Consider the following 12,315-nt stretch of genomic DNA (forward strand, 5'->3'; position numbering starts at 1 on the left):
CTTATTATTTCGCTTCACCATTTACGCAAGAACAGTCAGGAGAATTGCCAATAACTGAGAGTATCTATCAAGGAGGTGAGGAATGGTTTTTACAGAAGATCCAGGTTGGGGTGGAAGAAGTAAAGGAACAGGTAGGAAAGCTAAGAGTAGCTAAAGCTCTGGGGCAGATAGTATGCACCTGAGTGTATTGAAGGAGGTGGCTGAGCAGGAAAATGAGACGTTAACAGATATATTTAATAGCTCACTGGAGTCACAACAGGTACCAGAGTATTGGCGAGTAGCAAGTGTAACACCGTTATTTAATAAAGACTCGGTGCCATTGTAGTTAGAGCGTTCAGTGATTGTGGGACGTCTCTGGTTCTATTCCAATGTCCGATCAAACTCGTACGAAAGGCCTTGAAAATGGCACGTGCTGCTTCCTTGCTTCGAAGTGACAGGACAAAGCATACACAAACCCCGGAGGTTGTCTGTCATCCCTTGGAAAAGGAGATTTATCCCTACAAGTGTTCTACTGACTGCTGAGAGAGAAACGCCACCACCAGTACCACGTGTGTCTTGGGAAGTAACTTACCCCCTCGGTCAAGGCCACAATGATCGAATATCAAGTTCTCTGTTGCCCACTGACTATCTTATCTGCCTGTGAGCATGTGATCTGTGTGTGTGAGTGTGAAGACGTCTCGCTGGGAGGATGTAAGCAGTGGGGTACATCAGGGGTCAGCACTCGGACCAAATTATTATTTATAATTTACATCAATTATTTGGACAGGAGGGTGAAGAGTAGGGTTTCCAAATTTGCAGACACAAAGGTTGGAAGTAAGGTAGATACCAGAGAGGGTGGTGATCAGATTCAGAAGGTATTAATTGATACTTACATAGATTAGGTAAAAGTTTGGCAGATGTAGTTTTTTTTGTTGTTTAAAAAAAAAAAAAAAATTTAAAAATTAGATTAATTAGAATTAGATTATTTCAAATTAGATTTAAAATTTTTTTAAATTAATTAAAATTAGAATTAAATTAAAAAAAAAATTAGGCAAAAGTTTGGCAGATGTAGTTTAACTGAAACAAATGTAAAGCGCTGTAGATGGATAAGAATAATGAAAATATAGATTACGTGATGCAAGGGGCAATCTCAGAGCGCGTCACACAGGAGAAGGATCTGGGGGTGGTAATAGATATGGGGGAGGGGGTAAGCAGACCTGCAGTGCCAGACAGCTATAATATAGGTAAAGCAAACAGGGTTTTAGGTTGTATTCCAAGGGGGATAAATAGTATATTAAAAGAGGTGGTTTTAACACTGTATAGGAATTTAAAGAGGCCTCATCTAGAATACTGGGTGCAGTTTTGGTCACCACATCTGCGGAAGGATATCACTACCACAGGGAGAGTTCAATGGAGGGTAACTACTCGTAGTTACTAGACTGATTAATTATGGGACTAGCTATGCACAATGAGCTTTGATATCGAAGGGGGCCATTTGCCCGATTGGGCCTGTACTACATCAAGACCACACTTTTTTGTATACTAAGTTGAGGCTCATACAAGAACTGATACGTAGAAACATTACAAAAGACAGCGGAAGCCAAGAGAGGGAGAGAGAGAGAAGCACAACAACATGTGAGATCTGTGAGGAGATCTGTGAGGAGATATGTGAGGAGATCTGTGAGGAGATCGAGATCTGTGAGGAGATCGGATCTGTGAGGGGATCGACATCGAGATCTGTGAGGAGATCGAGATAGAGATCTGTGAGGAGATCGAGATAGAGATCTGCGAGGAGATCGAGATCTGCGAGGAGATCGAGATCTGTGAGGAGATCGAGATCGAGATCTGTGAGGAGATCGAGATCTGTGAGAACGAGATCTGTGAGGAGATCGAGATCTGTGAGATCGACATCTGTGAGGAGGAGATCGAGATCTGTGAGGAGGAGATCGAGATCTGTGAGGAGATCGAGATCGGTGAGAAGATCGAGATCGAGATCTGTGAGGAGATCGAGATCTGAGGAGATCGAGATCGAGATCTGTGAGGAGATCGAGATCGAGATCTGTGAGGAGATGGAGATCTGTGAGATCGAGATCTGTGAGGAGATCGAGATCTGTGAGGAGATCGATCGAGATCGAGATCTGTGAGGAGATCGAGATCGAGATCTGTGAGGAGATCGAGATCGAGAGAGAGAGAAAGCTGGGGTACATGAGATAAACAAGGTGGGCACTCTCGGGACTTTCAGGAAAGAACGCGGTATTGGTGGGTTCAGGGTGTTTTCAGAAGTGTAGAAAAAAAAAGGTGTAGAAATGATTCTGAAAGCTTTGGTTTCTACAGTGTGAAGCCAAGCTAGGTGTGAGGCAGGAGCACCAGGCCAGAGGGGAGAGCAGTATTCCATTGAGCTGCGGATGAAAGCCTTGTATGTGGTGAGGAGCTCAGGTGTGCCAAGTAAGGACTTCACAGGATGGAGAATGCCCAGTCGGCGACTGGCTTTGGAGGCCAGATTTGAAATGTGGTTTTCCCAGGAAAGATCATGGCAGATAGTGAGACCCAAAAGCTTGAGTGACAGAACTTCTTAGAGAGGATTATTCAGAAAGTGGATGGGAGGGTTGTCCAGTCAGTCTTTTCGGAGAGACAAAGTGAGTGTGAGATTTGTCAGGATTGAAAGACATGTTCCACTTGTTTGACCAGTCTGTGATTTTGTCCAGGTCTGCAGAGAGTGAGGAGGCTGCAGACTGCCGACCTGAGGGTTGATATTTGGAGCGGCAGAGAGTGGAGTCATCAAAGAGAGAGGATTTTCCAGACAGTTGGAAAGATCATTAATGAAGATTAGAAAAAGCACAGGACCCAGAACACTGAATGAGGAACTCCAGCCTGAACAGGAAGAGCTGAAAAATTTCCAGAGAGCTGCACGTTGAATATTACAGGAGAGGAAGTCTGTGAGCCATGCTTGGAGATTTCCATGGACACCATAAGAGAAGAGTTTGGTGAGCAGGGCGGGGTGCCAGACCGTATCGAAGGCACGAGATATGTCAATGGAGACAGCTCTGATTTCCTGTTTGTTGTTGAAGACCACCTTCCATTGTTGAGACAGCAGAAGCAGCATGCACAGGGTAGAGTGACTTGGTCTCGATGCAAATTGATGATTTAAATCCTTCAGTTTACTGGCTTAACTTTATTTGGGGACGGGGGAGCTAGGGGAGGGGGCGTGGTTGAGGGGGAAGAGGGTTGGAGGGGGTAGTGTGGAGGAATAGGTACTGGAACAGCATCAACAGTGTGTGTGTAATAAGATATATATATATATATATATATATATATATATATATATATATATATATATATATATATATATATATATATATATATATATATATATATATATATATACAGTATCTATATATATATAGTATAATTATATGAACTTTCTAGTTTTAATGTTTTGTTTTGGTGGGGGCAAACATGGTTGTAGGATGAGGAACAGACAAATACCGACAGCACATTCACCTTTAGACGAGACTAAAATACGAGACTCCCTCTCAGATATCACCATCTTGACACAGGCATCCAATCACCAATTCATTCCTCAGGTACCTACCATCTTTGTCAGCTCTTTCACGAGCCTCGATTCAGTATACAAAAAAATAAATAAAATCTGTCAAGATCCATGTGCTATCCTATCCCAAATGATTATCGGTAGGGGAAGGCGGGGCAAGTTGAGCATAGGGGTAAGTTGAGCCACCACCTCCCAGCCAGTTATGAATGAGTCAGACTTTGTGGTGGCGCCATCTATAGATGCCCCATTGCATAACTCCAAATTCTGCCATATTGTTTTCTAAATTGAAACAGAAACCAGTGTTGCAGAGGGAAAAATCCAGTTTTCAGCCATAAAAGTAAAAAGGTGTATAACAGGTAAGTTCACGTTTCTTCCGTATGCAGCATAGATATAATATGGACATCAGATGACAATAATTGTTAGTCCAGGTATGTCTTCATTCTTGTCATAGACTTTAATACGATGGATGCATAGAATATGTGTGTATGTGGAGACATCTCAGAAAGTTCAGACTGGGGTAAATTGAGCCAGTCCCTACGGGGCAAGTTGAGCAATGACTCAACTTGCCAACTCATGTTGGTGGAGATAATAATAATTAGCATTTATAATGCGCTTTTCCCCAAAAGCTCAAAGCGCTTACATAATACCATATTATTACCCTGGTCATTGGATTTGAACTGGAAGACATCGTGCGTAAGCTGCCACAGCCTAAGTGCGTTGGCAGTTCTGCCCGTTGTTCTGGGCAGCTTGTGTTCAATTGTGACTTGTCAGTTTGGCAGCTTAATTGACCTGATTTCTGACATGTTTTAGTTTTAGTTCCAGATCCAAATGATGAAGCTGGCATTGATGAGCAAGATATTGTGCCTTAATTGCCACAGTCTGACTGTTGGCCTTTCTGGGTGTATTTGGGACACTTTTGTTTTATTGTGACTTAAAACTGTGGCAGCTGTTTTCAACTCAATCCAGCTGCCACATTGAATTATAACCATGAACACAAGGCACATGTAAATATTTCATTGTGTTGTAACAAGTACATTAAATATAACAGCGAGACGGCGAGGTCACGTCTTTTCGAAGCTGCTCCATGCGCTCACGCTTTCGAAGCTAAGTGATATTCCTCAATTGTGTTTTTGTCGAGACTGTATCTATCTTTCGGTGTATGGACCTACAGCGTATCTTTTGGAAAATTTTCGGTGCTAATTTTTCGTTCATGTATACACAATCGTCGGTTAATGGTATCGAGTATTCTGCAGCCTAGTACTCGTAGGCTTAGACTACTGTACCGTCTCAGACCTTGTGGTTTGTTTTTCTCTCAGCGATTCGTCGAATGTGCTGAAATTATTTTCGTTCTCTGTTTCGTACCAGTCGTTCACCCCGTACCTCCTTGTTTAATATCTGTACTCACAAAAAAAAAAAAAAAAACCCAAAAAAATATTTCCTTCCCAGGTCTTATTCGTTTATTTGTTGTTCTTTTTGTTCGTTCGTTCTTCGTTCGCGATCACGCGGTTAGAAATGTATAATCTCTCCCCTGAACAACTATTTTCTCTCATATTATAACACCCTTTTCTTATTTTCCTACAAAAGGATGCTTTCGTCTTGCTCACCAAATCTATTCATTCCAAAAAATATATATAATACCATCTCTTACAGTTCCTCCTTTCTACATTCCCTAAACTATCCAGAACTCCATCCCTCCTCCAGTGTCCTCAAACGTATTTTTGACTCGAAGGTCTCAAACTCATTTTGCAAAAAATGTTCGTTTCCCATGAATCATACACTTTTCAAAATCCAATCTCACCCCTCCCCTCCAAATCCTCCCCATCACCCATCCCTTTCAAATCTCCCCCCTTGCCCCTTCCCTCCCCTCCCTCCTAAACTCCCCCCACACCCTCCCCCTCCGAGACTCTCCCTCGCTCCTCCCCTCCTAGACTCCCCTCTCACCCCTCCTCCTCAAAGCATCCTCCCTGCTTCTTCCTCCTTCCAACTTTCACCTTCATCTCCCCAAACCTCCTGCCTTGCTCTTCCCCCTCCTCAAATAACACCTCACTGTGCCTCACCCAATCTCCATCAAACCCTTTGTCTGCCCCCCATTCTTCCCTTTCTCCAAGCTTTTCTGAAATCTCTGACACACCTTCAACAGCTCTCCCTACCTCTTCCTCCTCTTCCACATCTTACCCTACCCCTCCCCCCCCCCCCCCCCTGTTCTGGACCCGATGCTCCCCCTTCCTCTTCATTAACGGTATGGACCTCAAACATCCGGGGCCTTCGCTCAAACTTGACTGACCTCTCCATACAGGTTGCTTCTGACAAACCAGATGTGATCTGCTTAACAGAAACGTTCCTCCTTCATGATGTCTCTGATGCCTTGGTATCTCTCCCAGGTTACTCCCTCCTCCGGTATGATAGACCTGAGCCTCGTCCTGGAGGTGGGGTTGCTATCTTTATAAAAAACTCTCTTCCTCACTCGCCCTCCACTGCCCTCTCTCCACCTCACCCCCAGGAATACCTTTGGCTACGGCTTCCCCTTCGCTCCCACCTTTTGTTCATATGTGTGTTGTACCGTCCACCAATCAGCGATGACTCCATCTACATCTCACTGTCTGATAATATGGACCAACTTCTATCTACCCATCCCAACTCTCTCTTCCTCATATGTGGTGATTTCAATTGTCACCATGCCAGTTGGCTGGGTGTGGGTACCTCTCTCACCAGCCATGGCTCTTCAGCAAAGGACTTCTGCGACTCACTGGGACTGACACAATCTGTCAATTTCCCGACCCGGATCTCAGTCAACGGAGAATCTTCTCTTCTGGATTTGGTTATGACAAACTTCCCTGAAAATGTCTGCTGCTCTTCTTCTGCTCCAATCGGCTCATCTGATCATGTGCTTGTCAAAGTGGACATCTCTCTGACCATTCTCAGAGAGCCTCCTCAGCGTCGATGAGTCTGGCATTTCACTCAGGCCAACTGGCACGGTCTTCAAGCAGCCATCAATCATCTGGACTGGTCTCCCATCTCTACCGCCTCTGACATCAACTCATCCTGGGAATTCTTTCAAAGTAAATTGCTCTCTCTCATGCACAGATTTATACCATCTCGTCTTCAGTTGTCATACCCTTCCTCCCGTCCATGGTACATGGAATCTTGTGGTGAGGCTGTTGCCCTGAAACAACTTGCTTTCGTCTCCTGGAAAGCAAATCCAACGGAAGGAAATCTCATTTCCTTTCACAAAGCCCGAAACAAGTGTGTGTCCACCCTCAGGAGAGCCAGGAAACAATATCTCACCATTCTCAAGACCGAACTCTCTTATCTGTCTCCCTCTTCCAAATCCTGGTGGCATCTGGTCAAATCTGTTTCTGGTGTTTGTTCCCCCTCCATCCCCTCCCTCACCTCAAACGGCTTAACAGCTGACTCCGCACGTGAAAAAGCTGAATGCCTCAACTCTGTGTTTGCCTCTAAATCTTGTGTCCCAAACCCATCCCTCTCTGTACCCATCGTACCCAGTCGTACCCAGCTGCTCCTGGACTCTGTGTCCTTTCCTCCTGACAAGGTGGAAAAGTTTCTGTCAACCCTCGACTCCGATTCTGCAACTTGTCCTGACGGCATCAGCCCACGGGTCCTAAAATCATGTTCTTCTGCTCTTTCACTCCCTCTTTCTGTTCTCTTCACCCTCTCTTTTGCTCAAGGTCATCTGCCATCTGCTTGAAAATCAGCCAACATCACCGCTTTGCACAAAAAAGGTGCAAAAACAGATCCCAGCAACTACAGACCAATCAGCCTTCTCCCAATTATCAGCAAAGTCATGGAATCCATCATTGCTTCAGATATTAAATCTTTCCTCTTCTCCAATGGCTTGATCTCTGATCATCAATTTGGTTTCAGACCTGGTCACTCTACTCTGGACATGCTGCTTCTGCTTTCTCAACAATGGATGGAGGTCCTCAACGCCAAACAGGAAATTAGAGCTGTCTCCCTTGACATTTCACGTGCCTTCGATACGGTCTGGCACCCTGCTCTGCTCTCCAAACTCTCCTCCTTTGGTATCCATGGAAATCTCCACGCATGGCTGGCGGACTTCCTCTCTGGTCGTAGTCAACGTGTGGCCCTGAATGGGTTTCTCTCATCTCCTCTTCCTGTTCAGGCTGGAGTTCCCCAAGGTAGTGTTCTGGGCCCTGTGCTTTTTCTGGTCTTCATCAATGATCTCTCTGACTCTCTTGAAAATCCTCTCTATCTCTTTGCTGACGACTCTACTCTCTGTCGCTCCATTCCTCATCCCTCAGATCGGCAGTCTGCAGCCTCCTCACTCTCTGCAGACCTGGACAAAATCACAGACTGGTCAAACAAGTGGAACATGTCTTTCAATCCTGACAAATCTCACACTCTTACAATGTCTCTCCGAAAGGACCGACTGGACAACCCTCCCATCTACTTTCTCAACAATCCTCTCCAAGAAGTTCTGTCGCTCAAGCTTTTGGGTCTCACTATCTGCCATGATCTTTCTTGGGAAAACCACATTTCCAAGCTGGCCTCCAAAGCCAGTCGCCGACTGGGCATCCTCCGTCGTGCGAAGTCCTTCCTTGGCACACCTGAGCTCCTCACCACATACAAGGCTTTCATCCACAGCTCAATGGAATACTGTTCCCCCCTCTGGGCTGGTGCTCCTGCCTCACACCTTGCTCGGCTTCACGCTGTTGAGGCCAAAGCTTTCAGAATCATTGGAATCTCCTGCGATGTAGTCAACGCCGAGGGCCTTTCACTCACTCACCGCAGGCAGGTTGGTGGTCTTTCTGTCTTCTACCGACTCCTCTCCGGCCTTGCTCCCCCAGCTCTCTCTGTGCTCTGTCCCCCCAATATTCCTTCAGGTCGCACAAGATCTGCCTGCAACCCTCTTATGGTTAAACTGCCAAAGTCTAGGCTCTCTGCTCACCTTCACTCTTTCATTCCCCTTTTCTCCCGCCTCTGGAACAAACTCCCCCACTCCCTTCAATCCCACTCCTCCCTCCAGGTCTTTAAAACAGCTGTTCACCACCATCTCTTATCTTCCCCCATCGAAAACCTTGATCTTTTCTACCCCCGGTAATTCACCCCAGAGTCCTTGCAGTGTTCATATGTTTTAATCCTCTCCCACCTCCCCCCAAGTCCTCCCGATGTCCCTGCTCTCAAATGTTGTGTTTGTGTCCTTCCCCTTCTTCCCCCTCTCTTTTGTGTCCTCCCCCCTCTCTCCCCATCTTGTCTGCCGCTCACCTTGTTTTTTATGTTTTGTGTGTCGGTTTGTCTTTTTGTGTGATTAATGTTTGCTCTTTCACGAGCCTCGATCTTGTATACCAAAAAAAAAAAAAAAAAAAAATTTTTTTTCAGGCAGACCAATTTTTGTACTTCAGTTATCTTTATTTGGGGCAATGATCAACTATTTGGGATACTTTTTGTTTAATTGTGACTTGAAACTGTGACAGGTGGATTGAGTTGACTTTTCTTACCACAGTTGACAATCTTGTTTTTCTATGAGAGTGACTCAATTTGTTCGTAACGGATTACTATAACCATGAACACAAGGTAATCATTTCGTTCAGTGTTGTAGAACTTTACAACATTAAATATTTTTCTGGCAAAACAATGGTTTTCTACTTTAGTTATCTTTATTTGGGGCAATGATCAACTTACCCCTATGTGGTACAACTTACCCCAGAGGTTGGATCAACTTACCCCTCAGGCGGGGCAAGTTGAGCCATTTGGCCTCAGTTTTTTCAAAGGTCACAGTGACTTTCAGTGTGGGGATAGAAAGTAAGAACTAGCTACAAAATGTTTCCCAAGGATTAAATTAGAAGGCAAGATACTCTTTTGTGCAAGATCATCAGTAAGTTCAGTCCTAACATTCCAAGAACAAAAACTGGCTCAACTTGCCCCGCCTTCGCCTACCTACCTAACTCAAATTTTAAAGTACTCTAATGGAAACAGCAATTTCGAAAATTCGACTTATCAAGTGTTTTGCATGATGGAATGTTGCCCACTACAAATTTGGTTGGTACATTTTCTAATTGTTGCCGAATATGTGTTTTACCTATTTTGGATGACATTGGCCTTTGCCCCTGACTAATTTTAATCAGATTTTACACACGCATACGGGCAAATAAGTTGCTTAAGTTTCAATTTGAGATATTGAAAAATTGAGGTATGGCAATAATAAAATCACAAATGTCCTATTTGCTTATAATGCGGTGACATTGTTTACATGCAAATGTAAACATTAATTTTTGGATTCCTCATGCTCTGAGTATTCCAGAAATGTATAGTTTTGCTAATCTACCAAAATTTTGAACGAAAAAACATAGTGAACCTGACTACTTCCACCAGACCCCCTTCCACTGAAAGGAAGATGATTGATTTATTGAACTGAAGTGATGTTCATATGACACAGGAATGATGGGCCAGATACGTCAAGGTGTCTTGGATGTAATCTCTCATTTGTACATAAATCGATGGCTCAACATTAGTCTAGTAGGAAGACTAGGTCCCCCTGCACCCCCCGGAGATATACTTCTAATCAGTGTTTCTAGATTGGAAAAAATGTGTAGAAAATGACTAGCTATGGCCCCAAGCTGAAAAAATGTCCCACATACCATTTTTATGCAAATTACTGCTGCAAATTTTATGCAAAATTATGCAAATTTTATGCAAATTTTTGATGAGGAGTAGAGTTGAGGGGTCTTTGAGGGCTTCATCGAGGTGCTCTCGGTTGCAAGACTGGGTCATTCTGAGAAGCACAGCAGGGTCAGAGATCATGATGTTCTCCTCCTCAGTGAATCTCTCCATCAACAGCCTCTCCATTGCCTCACACACTGTTTTGAGGCAAAAGAGGGACTTTGCGTAGGCCTTTCCACTGAGAACACCTTTGAGAGATCCACTTGTTACTAGTTGTGCCTCAAAGAGAATCTCTGCATATCCAGAACCACGCATCTTGTGTCCAGTGAGCATCCCGATGTAGTTCATGGATGTGTGGAAGGGTCCAATCGTTACTACATGACTAGCAAATTCATTTGGCCAGCGCCAGATGATGGGAAGGGCTTTCATGCAGACACCCAGATCAAATGTATTCAGGACCCATCTCTGACCCACCTCAGCAGTTGCTGCCTCGGAACGCTTCAGTAGCTCACGAACAACTGCGTTGTCTGTGATCGGTTGGTGGATAGGCGTGCAGTAGTCGACTGTTGATTTGCTGGGTGGGGGAGAACCAGTTGCAGAGGTGAAACCCCCTAGCCCAGGCACAGGCTGCAGGCCATTGCCATGCCATGCAGGATCGACGGAGGAGAAGAGAAAAAAAAAACGGGGAGAAAACGGATCGACGGAGAAAAAAAAAAAGAGGAGAAGACTACATAGGATAACGTGGGGAGAAAAGGAAGATGGGGGTGGGCGTAGAGGAAAAGGCAGCGTTCATAAGGCAGTTGGTGATATTTGAGCCAATACTGTATTCAGTTTACTGTTACGTTGATTAGGGAGGGGGGGGGGGCGTGGGGATCCATAGATAGATCGTGTTAAGAATAGTGTGGCCCATGTGGTCAGATAGGGTAGCATTTTTCTTGTATTGGATATCTGTAGAGGAAAGTCGTTTTGTAAAACGTACACTGGGGGAAAGTAAGCATCCGTAAAGCTGTTTGTAAAGCTGTAATGTTTAAAACAGCTGTTCACCACCATATCTTATCTTCCCCCATCCAAAACCTTGATCTTTGCTACCCCCGCTAATTTTTACCCCAGATACACTTTTTTGAAATTCCAACTTCTTTCCTGGAAGTTCTTGCAGTGTCCATATGTTTTATCCCTCTCCCACCCCCCCCCCCCCCCAAGCCCTCTCCCTCCCACAGTTCTCTCGGTGTCCTTGCTCTCAAATGTTGTGTTTGTGTCCTGCCCCCTCTCTCCCCGTCTTGTCTACCGCTCCCCTTATTTTGTGTTTTATGTGTCGGTTTGACTTTTTGTGCGATTAATGTTTGCTCTTTCACGAGCCTCGATCTTGTATACGAAAAAAAAGGAAAAAAAAAAAGAGGAGAAGAATAGGGTAAGATTGTTGTGTAAAACTTCCTGTAACAGGTAAGATAGGTGAAGGACTTGGGTACAAAGGCACATGAGAGAGTGCTGCACGTTTTCCATGGGAACCATCACAAACTGGCCAGCAAACTATCGGCCATTTCAGTAAAATCAGCTGTGGAGCCTTAGAGAGGGGTGGGATGACCAAAAAGGTAGCACCGCCCACTGGAAGCTGGTGGCCAATGAGAGAAACCCGCCGTGCATGAAGGTGGTGGAAAGGTCCATGTCCATGAGCACGGCAGTTGAGCTTTGGACCTTGCAGAGATAACATCGCTGTCTGTTTTGTCATCCCGATTGGAAGGGCAGCTTTGGACGCTACCTCCTGTATGATCCCTCGTCTCCTGACAATGCTCTTGCCACCATGCACGACCCGAGCCTTCTTAAGTCAACAGTGTGGTTCAGCCCAGGGACCAACTCGTGCCTGTCAGAAGTCCTCACCTCTTCTGTTCCCCTTCATTGAGAGTCTGGTATTTTGGTGTCATTAGTGGGATACTTATTTATTTCTTACACATTTTTTTTAATTCTTACACATTTTTACAATTCTTACACATATTATTTTTTGATACACAAGTTAGGAATTGAAATAATTTGTAAATAAACATTTTAATTATAAGAAACCTTTTCCCACCCTTTTTTTTTTCTTTCGCATGCAAACACCACCAGTTTTTTTCTTTGTTTGAAAGATCCCTGGATAATGTAATTATTAACAA

The 12,315-nt window shown here is 44.5% G+C and overlaps 1 long non-coding RNA gene across 1 annotated transcript in view; it reads left to right on the plus strand.

Moving 5' to 3' along the window:
* The first annotated feature begins 11,849 nt into the window (after positions 1–11,849).
* Positions 11,850–12,315, plus strand: part of LOC137438867 (uncharacterized) — a 137,873-nt gene continuing 137,407 nt past the window's right edge. Inside the window, exon 1 of the long non-coding RNA XR_010986807.2 lies at positions 11,850–12,072. This is a non-coding gene — a long non-coding RNA (uncharacterized LOC137438867). The remainder of the gene's footprint in view (positions 12,073–12,315) is intronic.

Source organism: Myxine glutinosa, chromosome 13 (genome assembly GCF_964187855.1).
Source record: "Myxine glutinosa chromosome 13, kmMyxGlut1.1, whole genome shotgun sequence".
In the NCBI taxonomy this organism is placed as follows: Eukaryota; Metazoa; Chordata; class Myxini; order Myxiniformes; family Myxinidae; genus Myxine; species Myxine glutinosa.